Source organism: Bos taurus, chromosome 5 (assembly GCF_002263795.3).
Source record: "Bos taurus isolate L1 Dominette 01449 registration number 42190680 breed Hereford chromosome 5, ARS-UCD2.0, whole genome shotgun sequence".
NCBI classification, from domain to species: Eukaryota; Metazoa; Chordata; class Mammalia; order Artiodactyla; family Bovidae; genus Bos; species Bos taurus.
The window spans coordinates 98891581-98904419 of record NC_037332.1 but is presented as its reverse complement, the minus strand read 5'-3'; the positions used below and the strand labels follow the sequence as shown (position 1 = coordinate 98904419).

The 12839-nt window shown below is 42.5% G+C and overlaps 1 protein-coding gene across 1 annotated transcript in view; it reads right to left on the bottom strand.

Annotated features, from left to right (window-relative positions):
* STYK1 (serine/threonine/tyrosine kinase 1) overlaps positions 1-12490 on the bottom strand; it is a 54186-nt gene extending 41696 nt beyond the window's left edge. The window contains exon 1 of the mRNA XM_024991664.2: positions 12205-12490. The gene's annotated coding sequence lies outside the window, so the exon portion shown is untranslated. The remainder of the gene's footprint in view (positions 1-12204) is intronic.
* Between the last annotated feature and the right edge of the window lie 349 nt (positions 12491-12839).

Genomic DNA, 12839 nt, shown 5'->3' with positions numbered 1-12839 from the left:
TTCATAGTGCATGTGGAAAATAAGGTCTAAGTACAAAGGTGACTCATCTAGGGTCAGAAAATAAATCAGAGATCTGATCGGATGTGGGACTTTCTGATCATGAATCCATTATTACTCTTAATGAACATGGGTGAGGACAAGAAAAACAGGGTGAGACTTTGAGGTCATTTAGTGATAAGGGAACTATTTGGGCCTCAAGAAGGAATATAGGTTTATGTACGGCTGATTCATCTTGCTATGCAGTAGAAGCTAACAAAAGTGTGAAGCAATTCTACTGCAATAAAAATTAATTAATAAAAATAAAAGAAGGGATGCAAACATGCCAAGTTAAATTCTCAGTGTCAAAAAATCATTCTGTTCCCACACTGTAATTGAAGAAACCAGCACTGTGTCTCCTGGGCCACTTCAGACACACCCCCCTGCTAAAGAAACTCTAAAAAGAGCAACCCTGCATTCCATTTCTTATTCCATTTCTTATTCTTATGAGATGCAACATGAATTCCACAAATGAATTCTAAACACGTACAATCAGAAGAGCCTTTTGAAAGCAATTAAACAAACCTAGCCTCCGTAACACCCACTCCAGTGTTCTTGCCTGGAGAATCCCAGGGACAGAGGAGCCTTGTGGGAGGCTGTCTATGGGGTCGCACAGAGTTGGACACAACTGAAGCGACTTAGCAGCAGCAGCAGCAGCCTCCGTAACTAGCTGATGAGGAAACAGGCGCAGGGTTCAGGTTTTTTCCAATAACTAATTAGCACTTGAGCTAAGACTAGCCTTGTGTGCCTTGAATGTCCATCTGGTCCTCTTTCATTATAATTTTCCACCCTTCAGAAGGCTGACTGGGTATTGGTTCTCTTTTTATCCAGTTTTGTACGGATGAGGATAAGGAAGATGAGCATAGTTGTTAGAATTCACCATGTGCCTACAGTTTCATAGTTTCTTCTGCCTGTCATGCCTTTGGGTTGTATATGTGTCTGAATTAACCTCAGAAAATCTACCGCATACATTTCTGAGGTTGAAGAGACTTTACATTCCAGTTGTATTTTCATTGCTGGCACTGCAGGGCTTTAAGAATGTTCCAGTGAATATTCTGCTTATTTATTCCTCCACCAAAACTCATTTTGATTCATACTAAGAGGTGAGCCCCAAAGAACACTAAAGGGGTCAGGAATTGGGACCCATGGGGAAAGACCACGGAGGTAGCAGAGCAGCTTCAAACCAGACTGGTTGGATCTGTGGTGTTTGCTTATAAATCTGATGGAAAGCAAGGCAGTCAAGACAGATTTTCAGCATTCCCTTAGCTCCCCGCCCCCTTCCTTGAACCACAAGCCTAGCCTGTCACTTCTACTCAGATAAACAAGCCCTTCCCCGCTGCTGTAGCCTTTAACTAGTCTGAAGCAGCACTGACTTTGGGCTCCGGCTGGTGGGGCATCACACAGCACTTAAGCAAGGGGCAGTGGACACTTGCTCTGTCTGGGCTAAGCCAACCCCATCCAACTTAAAAGCGACTTTGGAGAAGCGGATCCTAAGGACACAAACTCAGGGTAGTTTGGTCTACAATGGGTCTTGAAATCTGATTACTATCAGAAAAAAAAAAAAAGAAATTGCTTAGGGTCATCTTCTCTAAACTCCAAATTATCATCTTTGGCAAATATTTTTCATCATTCAGGTAACAGCATAATATGAATATAACATCTATGGTGTCTCCCAGAGTTGTTCAACACAACAGCCCATGTGTACCCAACAAGACAGGCCATTTGGTTAAATCATTCAAAACTGATGCTCTGGTGAAACCTAATAATTTTGAAGTTTTCTCCAGGAAGCTAACAGACTTCAAATATGAGTATTATATATGTATTATTGAGATTTTTCTATGGCCACAGTGTATGTGGTTCAGTGTAAAGAATCCACCTACCAGGCAGGAGACACAGATTCGATCCCTGGGTCAGGAAGATTCCCTGCAGAAGGAAATGGCAATTTGCTCCAGTATTCATACCAGACTCCATGGACAGAGGAGCTTGGTGGGCTATAGTCCATGGGATCTCAGAGTTGGATACAAATGAGCAGCTAAACAACAACAATTGACCTTTGAAGCACTTTTTTCCCTCAAACTTTAGCATCCCCTACAATTTCTTAGTAGAATTCTAACGTAACCCAGAATTACATACATACAATAACTGTAATTTAGATCAATGCTCTGAAAACAGCACCATATTTCTACGTATTTTGTTAACTGACAAAATACATATTATGCATATACACACTGTTATGTGTGTGAAAATAGGGTAGTTTACTATGACTGAAGGTGTAAGATGTTAACAGCTGTATAAGAAAAAACTTAAAGCAGGATTTCTTCTCATTTATCATTCTTACCAGTAATTTAGTCCATAAAAGTATAAAACTGTAGGTATAAAACATTCAGTCACTGTCTTCAAGTTGCTATGATTACTCAGTTGCTAAGAATTGGCTTTATTGAGGGATTTCTGTAGCAATTTTGTGGCTCAGATCCCACACTTACAGTGTACGTGGGGACGGGTTTGACTCCTGGTTGGGGACTGAAGATCCCACATGTTGCATGGTATGGCCAAAAAAACACCAAACAAACCAGGAACTGCTTTTATTGAGGTGGTGAGGCCCGGAGGGTGGAGTAAAAGAACCTGAACTCACCTCCTATCACCAGGACACCAAAATTACAACTATTTACAGAGCAACTATAGATAAAAGACCTGAGGAAGAGCAGGAAAGGTTTTTGACAACTACACCTATAAGAAGGACGATGAGTAGGAGAAGCAGAGTAGGAGAAGTCAAGACCCATGCCTGCAGCTAGGTACCCCACAAACTGGAGGATAGGAACTATTACAGAAGTTCTTGCCAAGTAGTGGGGTTCCGAGTCCCACACTAGGCTCCCAAGCGTAGGGTTCCTGAACCACTGGAAAGATGAGTGAAGGTCAGTAGGGCTTCCCTGGTAGCTCAGCTGGTAAAGAATAGGCCTGCAAGGCAGGAGACCCTGGTTTGATTTCTGGGTTGGGAAGATCCACTGAAGAATGGATAGGCTACCCACTCCAGTATTCTTGGGCTTCCCTGGTATCTCAGCTGGTAAAGAATCTGCCTGTAATGCGGGAGACCTGGGTTCAGTCCCTGGGTTGGGAAGATCCCCTGGAGAAGGGAAAGGCTACCCATTCCATATTCTGGCCTGGAGAATTCCATGGACTGTATAGTCCATGGGGTCGCAAAGAGTAGGACACAACTGAGCGACTTTTACTTCACTTTCACGGCTTCCCTGGTGGCTCAGATGGTAAAGAATCAGCCTGCAATGCAGAAGACCCAGGTTCAACTCCTGGGTTGCGAAGATCCCCTGGAGAATAGAAGGGCTACCCACTGTAATATTCTTGCCTGTAGAATTCCATGGACAGAGGAACCTGGCTGGCTACAGTCCATGGGGTCAAAAAGAGTTGGACATGACTAAGTGACTAACACACAAATGCTGTGTTAGTTTATATAAATAAACACAGAGAATTAGACAAAATGAGGTTACAGAGGAATACACTCCAAATAAAGAAACAAAATAAAACACCAGAAAAAGAACAAAACTAAACGGAGATAAGCAACATATACCCAACAGTTTAGGGTAATGATCATCAACAATAATAGGAGAACTTTAACACCCTGCTTACATCAATGGACAGATCATCTAGGCAGAGAATCAATAAGGAGGGAGTGTGCAAAAAAGGAAACCCTTCTACATGGTTGATGGGAATGTAAACTAGTACAAATACTATGGAGAATAGTATGGAGTTTCCTCAAAAAATAAAAATAGAATTACCATATGATCCAGCAATTCCCCTCCAGGGTATTTTTCTGAAGAAAAAAATACTAATTCAAAAAGATACACACACCCCATATTAATTACAATATTGTTCATAGTAGCCAAGGTATGGAAATAGCCTAAGTGTCCATAAATAGTGTATGGAAGTGAAAGTGAAAGTTATTCAGTCATGTCTGACCCTTTGTGACCCCATGGACTATACAGTTCATGGATTTTTCCAGGCCAGAGTACTGGAGTGGGTAGCTTTTCGTTTCTCCAGGGGATCTTCCCAATCCAGGGATTGAACCCAGGTCTCCCGCATTGCAAGTGGATTCTTTACCAGCTGAGCTACAAGGAAAGCCCAAGAATACTTGAGTGGGTAGCCTATCCCTTCTCCAGTGGATCTTCTCAATCCAGGAATCAAACTGGGGTCTCTTGCATTGCAGGCGGATTCTTTACCAACTGAGCTATCAGGGAAGGCCTAAATAGGTGGATGGATAAAGAATATGTGAGATAGATACACAGACAGACATAGAGAATGGAAAATTACTCTGTCATGAAAAGAATGAAATCTTACCATTTATGACAACATTAATGGATATAGAAGGTATGGTAAGTGAAATAAATCATACAGAGAAAGACAGAAAAATACCATATGATTTCACTTATATGTGAAATCTGAAAAAGAAAGCAAATGACTAAACCTAGCAAAACAGAAATAGACTCACAGATACAGACAAAAACAGGTAGTGGCCAAAGGGGAAGAGGGTGAGGTGATGGGTGAAACAGGTGAGACTTCCAGTTATAAAATAAACAAGTCATGTGGATGAAATATATAACATGGGGAATATAGTCAATAATATTGTAATAACCGTGTATGATAACTAGACTTATTGTATTGATCCTTTTGAAATGCATAGAATTATCAAATTACTATTTTGTCCACCTGGAACTAACATATGTTGTAGGTCAATTATACTTTAATTAAAAAGAAAAAGAATTAGCTATGTTGGCAACTGGCTACCTCAATGCCAAAAAAGGTTATTAGTATAAATTAGAAAACAAATTAAGTGCAGATTAGGTGTGGCAGCCAAGAAGGCAATGGCAACCCACTCCAGTATGCGTGCCTGGAAAATCCCATGGATGGAGGAGCCTGGTGGGCTGCAGTCCATGGGGTCGATAAGGATCACACACGACTGAGCGACTTCACTTTCACTTTTCACTTTCATGCACTGGAGAAGGAAATGGCAACCCATTCCAGTGTTTTTGCCTGGAGAATCCCAGGGACTGGTGAGCCTGGTGGGCTGCCGTCTATGGGGTCGCACAGAGTCGGACACGACTGAAGAGACTTAGCAGCAGCAGCAGGTGTGGAAGGGGCAAACCTAATGCTTAAAATCTGAGATAGAACTTAGACTGATGAGGGTTAAATAAACCATGAGCATCAAGGAAACCCTTGTTCCCTGGAATCTCACTTTTTAGAAGTGACTTTCACAGCATGGTATAGCTGGAGTATACATTGCCCAGTTCACCTGGAGTTGTAAGCAGGGGAAAGTTGTGGAGAAGGCTCCCTGAGCTTAGGAGTGTAAGAGTAACTTTAGGAAATTGAGCTGAAGTCAAGGCATGGATAGGAACCCCTTCACTTTATCCCCACTTCCTTTTCCTTATCCAGAGCTGACAGTCTCTGCAGCTAAATTCTAACCTATTCTCCTCATGATCATTCTGGTTAGGAAACTCAGAGAACTTACAAGAAATTCAAAAATAAAAGACTCATTTTTTTAATCAAAGAATCTCCCAAGATTTGCCAGTCTATCTCAACTCTTCATTTTCTAAGACAGAAAGATAATAATAACAATAAAACAATAAAGTACATTGACGTAAGTACCTTGTTCTTGGCTAACAAAAAGAGTGCCAGTACTTAAACCAGATTTCAGGTCCCTGGACTCCTTCCATTCTACACAAGACTCTTTCCACACTACACAGGTATCTGTGTCATATCTCCTTTTCCTTTGTTTACACTTATTCCCTTCTACTTTTATTTTCCGCAGATGATAGGCTAATATAAAGACTGAATACCTCACCTACTTATTCAGTACTTAATCAGTTTGCCTACAGTCATCAGTTTCTTTCCAACCAGACAGTAATGTCCCTGATGGCATACTCAGCTTCTTTATGCCCTTTTATTGCATGCGTGCATGCATGCTAAGTCGCTTCAGTCGTGTCTGACTCTTTTCGACCCTATGGACTGTAGCCTGCCAGGCTTTTCTGTCCATGGGGATTCTCCAGGCAAGAATACTGGAGGGGGTTGCCATGCCCTCCTGACCCAGGGATCAGACCCACATCTCCTGTGGCTCCTGCATTGCAGGCAGATTCTTTACCACTGAGCCACCAGAGAAGCCCATGCACGTTTATTAGCACAGCCCAGAAGCAGACATAGAGCAGTAGCCTGGTGGGGAGCTAGAAGAGAAGCATGAAAGTCTTCATGAGAACAAGAATTTGGGGACTTTGGCTATTTTCCTCCTAGCTGTATCCCTAACACTTGGAAACAGGGCTTTTTCCAGGTGAATTTCAGTGTGGGTGTGTTACACATTACAGTAGCTTAATGCCTTTATCATCACAACTACCAATAGCTGTCAGTAACTAGGGGGAAGAAAGCTTGGTCTCAAATGTGTGAACCGCTCAGATGAGGAGAGGATTCATAACAGGAATCCACAAACACAGAAATAAAAGGGTAAGAAAGGAGACAAAATGGGAATGAGGCTGAGAGACTGATGAAAAGGACCAACAAATTAAGAAAAAGAGGAACTTCCCTGGTGGTCCAGTGGTTAAGAATCCACCTTCCAATGCACGGGGTGTGTGTTCAATCCCTGGTCAGGGAACTAAGCTCCCACATGCCTTGAGGCCAAAAAGTCAAAACATAAAGCAGAAGCAATATTATCACAAATTCAATAAAGACTTAAACATATGGCCCACATTTTAAAAAATCTTTAAAAAAAAAAAAGAAAAAGGAAAGACAAAGATGGCATCAAGATGGTGGAATAGGAGGAGGCGGAGAGCACCTCCCCCCATGAACACGTCTAAAATTCATCTACATATGGAACAATTCTCACTGAAAACTAGAGACTGACAGAAACCAAGTTCCTGCACAACCAAGGCTGTAAGAAAGATGAACACTTAATCCAGTAAGAAGAGAATTAAAGTGATCAGGTCAGGACTTGGGAGGAAAAGGAAGATCACACGGGTAGAGAGCCATGCTGGGGAGTGGGCAGTTCAAGCCACATATCAGGCACCCCAGTCCTGGGGTCCTCTGTTGGGGAGATGGGTCCCCTTGGCAGGTGGGAAGACCACCAGGACTAACAGGAGAGCTGTGGGGAACCTGGACTTACTCAGGAGGAGCGCACATGCACTGGCCTGCCCCCACAGGTGGAGTGGAGGTGCTGTGGCCCCAATTTTCCCGAGACAGCCTGGGCGCACGCCCCAGCTGACGCAGGGGGAATGAGCCAGCCCCCATTTACCCTGGGTCACAGCGTGACACTGGATCTGGGTGGCCATGACCAGGAAGAAAGCTCAGCTGTGGGAAACGCAGGGGTGATCTGGGTGGGGCAGAGCCTGGGTGAGGCAGCAGGAGCCATTGTCAGAGCTTATTCAACAGTACCTCAGAAGCAGCCCAGATCTTTGAGGTGGCCGACCCACCATAGCTCCTGCCTGCCCACCAAGTCATTTCAGTCATGTCCAACTCTTCGTGACCCCAGGGACTGAGCCCACCAGGTTCCTCTGTCCATGGGATTCTTCAGGCAAGAATACTGGAGTGGGTTGCTATGCCCTCCTCCAGTGGATCTTTCCAACTTAGGGATGGAGCCTGAGGCTCCTGCACTGCAGGTGGATTCTTTACCACTGAGCCACCAGGGAAGCCCCTACCCCAGCTCACTCAGCCTGCCCTGAGGTGATGCTCCACAACAGGGATGGACAGTGATCAGCCGTGAGGGACAAAGGGACTTGAACCCAAAGCTACATCTGAGCAGAGTGAGAGAAATGACCGTAGGCATTGGCACAGGTAGCCCATCAGAGACAATTCGGATCTCTGTCTGTGACTGGAATGAGTGGACAGACCCCGTGGACCCCCTTGCTTCAACACTACTCCCTGTAGGACAAGGGTCCCAGAAAAAAGAGAGGGGAAAACACACTTAGAGGAAACAGAGGGGCTTCCCTAGTGGCTCAGCGATAAAGAATCCACCTACCAATGCAGGAGACACAGGTTCAATCCCTGGTCCAGGAAGATCCCACATGTTGTGGAGCAATTAAGCCCATGTACCACCTCTACGGAGCCTGTGATTAGAACCCAGGAGCCCCAGTGACTGAGCTCCCATGCAGCAACTACTGAAGCCCATGCTCCCTAGAGCCCTTGCTGTGTAATGAGAGAAGCACCGCAATGAGAAGCCCAAGCACCACAGCAAAGACTAGCCCTGCTCGCTGCAACCAGAGAAAAGCCAGTGGCAACAGAGAGACAGCACAGCCAAAATACATAAATAAATAACCTTTAAAAAATAAACACAAGGAAACCAAGCCAGCTTGGCCCAGCCCTCAGGAATTCTGCTTCAACAACTTGGAATTAGCCCTTATCCACAATAGAGCAGTCATGGCCACTGGGAAGAGGGGAAGTTCCTGCTCACACCAGCTTCGGCTCTTGCCCCTACATGTCCAGCCTGACCTCCTATTAAGATGGCAGCTTCCAGCACTGCTGCTAAGTCACTTCAGTCGTGTCCGACTCTGTGCGACCCCATAGACGGCAGCCCACCAGGCTCCCCTGTCCCTGGGATTCTCCAGGCAAGAACCCTGGAGTGGGTTGCCATTTCTTTCTCCAATGCATGAAAGTGAAAAGTGAAAGTGAAGTCGCTCAGTCATGCCCGACTCTTAGAGACCCCATGGACTGTAGCCCACCAGGCTCCTCCATCCATGGGATTTTCCAGGCAAGAGTACTGGAGTGGGGTGCCATTGCCTTCTCCAAGCTTCCAGCACACCCTGAGGAAAGATGTGATTACATCCACATTAAATCCAGCTCTCCCACCAAAGGCACTGGGCACACCGAGTCTACACAGAGATGCTCCCGCCCAAGAACACCCCTTTAAGACTGCAAGAGGTAACTATTTCACCTGAATTTAGGTCAGAGAAAGTTAAACAAAACAAAACAAACAAACAAAAAAAAAGGCAGAGGAACTGCTCTCAATTGAAACAGCAAGAAAAATATCCTGAAAAAAATATAATAAAACAGAAATAAACAATTACCAGAGAAAGAATTCAAAGCATTAGTAATAAGAATGTTAACTAAATTAGAGAAGAGAATAAATGAACACAGTGAGAATTTTAACTAGAAAATATTTCTAAAAACTCTAAAAAATGGAGAATTCAATAACAAAAAGCACACTAGAAAGAATAAATAGCAGATTAAGTGATATGGTAGAATGCATAAGTGATCTGTAAGATAGAGTAATGGAAATCACTTGATCATAAAAGCAAAACGAGAAGCAAATTTTAAAAAATAAAATCAACCTAAGAGATCTCTTGGATAAGATTAAATGCACCAATATTTTCATTAAAGGGTTTCCAGGGAGAGAAGAGAGAGGGAAGGGGATCAAAACTCATTTATAATCATTTCAAAAAGAATAAAACACCAAGGAATAAACCTGCCTAAGGAGACAAAAGAAATATACTCCAAAAACTATAAGATGCTGATGAAGGAAATTGGAGATAACACAAACAGATGAAAAGCTATATCATGTTCCTGAATTGGAAGAATCTATGTTGTTAAAATTACCATACTAACTAAGGCAATTTACAGATTCAATGCAATCTCTGCCAAAATATCAATGGCATTTTTTATAGTTGTTGTTCACCAAGTCATGTCCAACTCTTTGTGACCCCATGGACTGCAGCACACCAGGCCTCCTTGTCCCTCACCATCTCCTGGAGTTTGCCCAGGTTCATGTCCATTGATCGGTGATGCCATCAAACCATTTTTCATAGAAGTAGAACAAATAGTTAAGAAATTGTTATAGAAACACAAAAGAGCCAAATAACCAATCTTGAGAAAGAAGAGATGTGGAGAAATCACTCTCCCTGACTTTAGACTAGACAATAAATCTATAGTAATCAAAATAGTATGGTATCATTGACTCAGTGGACATGAACTTGGGCAAACTTTGGGAGATAGTGAGGGACAAGGAGGCCTGGCCTGCTGCAGTCCATGGGGGTCAGAAAGAATCAGACAGTGAACAACAACAACAACAACATAAAGTGACTGAATAACAATAACAACATAAAGCAGTGAGATCAGAACATTTCTTTACACAAGAAATTCAAAGTGGTTTAAAGACCAAAATGTAAGACCTGAAATCATAAAATTTCTAAAAGAAAACATAGGTAGAACACTCTTTGACACAAATTATAACGATATTCTCTTGGATCATTCTCCTAAGACAAAAGAAATAAAAGCAAAAAAAGAAAAAGAAATAAAGAAATAAAAGCAAAAAGCCCAAATGGAATCTAATTGAACTTAGAGGCTTTTGCACAGCAAAGGAAGCACCAAAAAACAAAAAGACAATGTATGGAATGGAAGAAAATGTCTAAAAATGATACAACTAACAAAGGCTTAATATCCAAAATATACAAACAGTTCACACAATTCAATATTAAAAAATAACCCAATCAAAAAATGGTCAGAAGACCTACATAGACATTTTCCCAAAGACATACAGATTGCTAAGAGGCACATGAAAAGATGCCCAACAACACTAATCAGCAGGACAATGCAAATCAAAATCACTGTCACCTCACACCTGTCAGAATGGCTGTAAATAACAAATGTTGGAAAGGAGGTAGAAAAAAGGGAACTCTTGTACACTCTTGGTGGAAACAAAAATTGGTGTAGCTGCTATGGAAACAATATGGATGTTCCTCAAAAAACTAAACACAGAACGACCCTCTTGTTGTTTAGTCACTGAGTCGTGTCTGACTATCTTGTGACTCCATGGACTGCAGCCCGCCAGGCTCCTCTGTCCATGGGATTTCCCAGGCAAGAATACTGAAGTGGATTTTCATTTCTTTCTCCAGGGGATCTTCCCAATCCAGGGATCAAACCTGCCTCTCCATTTGCAGGTGGATTCTTTACCATTGAGGGAACTGGCAAGCCCAAACCCACCATAATACCCAGCAATTCCACTCCTGGGTGTCTATCTGGAAACACAAAAACACTAATTTGAAAAGATTCATGTGACCCAATGTTCAAGGCAACATTATATACGATATACAAAGTATATTGCAATAGAAGCAACCCAAGTGGCAATCAACAGATAAGTGGATAAAAAAAGACATGGTATAAATATATATATATATATATATATATATATATATATATATATATAGCTGAGTAATTTTACTCAGCATTACTCAGCCATAAAAAAGAATGAAATTCTGCTATTTGCAGCAACATAGATGAACCTAGAGAATATTATGCATAGTGAAATAAGTCAGACAAAGACAAATACTGTATTCACACTTACTTGTGGAATATAAAAAATAAAGCAAATGAATGTACATAGCAAAACAAAACAGACCCACAGATATGAAAACAAACTAGTAGTTACTAGTGGGGAAAGAGAAGGGAGAAAGGGCAAGACAGGAGTAGAGGATTAAGAGACACAAACTACTCAATATAAAATAGATAAGCATATTGTACAGCACAGGGAATTATAGCCATTATTTTGTACTAACTTTTAATGGAGTGAATGAAACCTATAATAATACTATAAAAAATCAATCACTATGCTGCACATCTGATACTAATATAGTATTTTAAATCAACTACACTTCAATACAAAGAAAAAGAGAAAACAAGAAGAAAACTGAAATTCCGGTAAACAAAGAATAGCATATCACACTACAATTTTTAAGCGTGATTACAGATATTATCTCACTTAAATATCACAACAACTACAAGAGATAATTACCATTCTTAATTATGCTTAGCAGATGAGAAGCTGAGCTGAGCCCAAAGGCGGACTGAACGACCTTACTGTCCTGTGACAAGTAATTCCTGTACTAGACTGTTTCTATCTCCCCTCTCACGATGGCCTCCTCTCCAGGAATACACAGAGACCCCTCATCCCTTCGCTTTCTGGCTGCCTCTCTCCTTGCCCAAATGGCTGAAAATTGCCAAAATTCTGTCTTAAAAAAAGACAGAAGCCCAAACTCGCAAGATGCCTGTTCGGAAGAAATACAGATTCATTCACCTGGTGATTGCTGTTTGTTCACATAAATACAGACAGCCACCCACAGCCATCCCCCTTTCGGCCGCATCACTACCATCCTCCTCTCATCCTTCATACCCCCAAACCATTTCCAGTACCTTGTCCCTCCTCCGGTTCCTCCTCCGGTCACTCTGTATTTCAGATGAAACTGGCTCAGCCAGGGAAGGGGGGAAAAAAAAAAAAAACAAACTCGTTTTGCGTAGGGCAAGTTGTGCCGGCCTCAAGGAAATGCTTTTCAGTCCCTCCTTCCCACTGTGGGGCGTGGCCGCGGGCAAAGGATGGAGTTTGGGCGGGCTCCCCACAAAAGGAAAAGTCTGCGGGCACTGAGGTTTCCGGGCCTCACCACACCGGAACCAGAAGGAAACCTCTGCCGAAATTGTAAAAGCTGGACTTGTTGCTGATCAACTTATTCATTTCCTTCTCAAGCGATTGCTAGACAGTCAGGTATAAAGAGACCTGCCTGTCCAGGTGATAATGCAATCACGATGAGGCGCAACAGCGCCACCTTCTGTGCGACTCAGTAACAGTTGCCTTCTTCGGTGCTCAAAATGGCCAGGATTTGACCTTGGGCACAGGGACAATCGCAACCCCAAACCTTTACTGAGTGCCCCAGTTAATACTGACCATGAGGCAATAGATAGGGAATAATTGAACATAAAAATCTCCGGAGTAAGTAATCAATCATTCACAAATGCTTTTAAAATAATCTATGTGCTGGGTTTTCCTCTAGGGA